The following is a 209-nucleotide window of genomic DNA, read 5'->3' as shown; positions in this document are numbered from 1 at the left end:
TCCCTATGCTTACTTTCTCAATCAGCCAAGTGGTTTAACCCAAATATTCCCATTTTAAATTTAGTTTGAGGCAGAAACTAGCATGAAAAACTTCAGACTTAATCTGACAACGATTTTCCCACTGACAATACACCACCTTCAACAGATGTTAACTACAGACCCTGCCAACTCTGCGCATAAGGAAAGGGTTAACCCACAGTACAAGAAAA

Source organism: Eurypyga helias, unplaced genomic scaffold, assembly GCF_000690775.1.
Source record: "Eurypyga helias isolate BGI_N326 unplaced genomic scaffold, ASM69077v1 scaffold15527, whole genome shotgun sequence".
NCBI classification, from domain to species: Eukaryota; Metazoa; Chordata; class Aves; order Eurypygiformes; family Eurypygidae; genus Eurypyga; species Eurypyga helias.
This window is presented reverse-complemented; position numbering follows the sequence as displayed.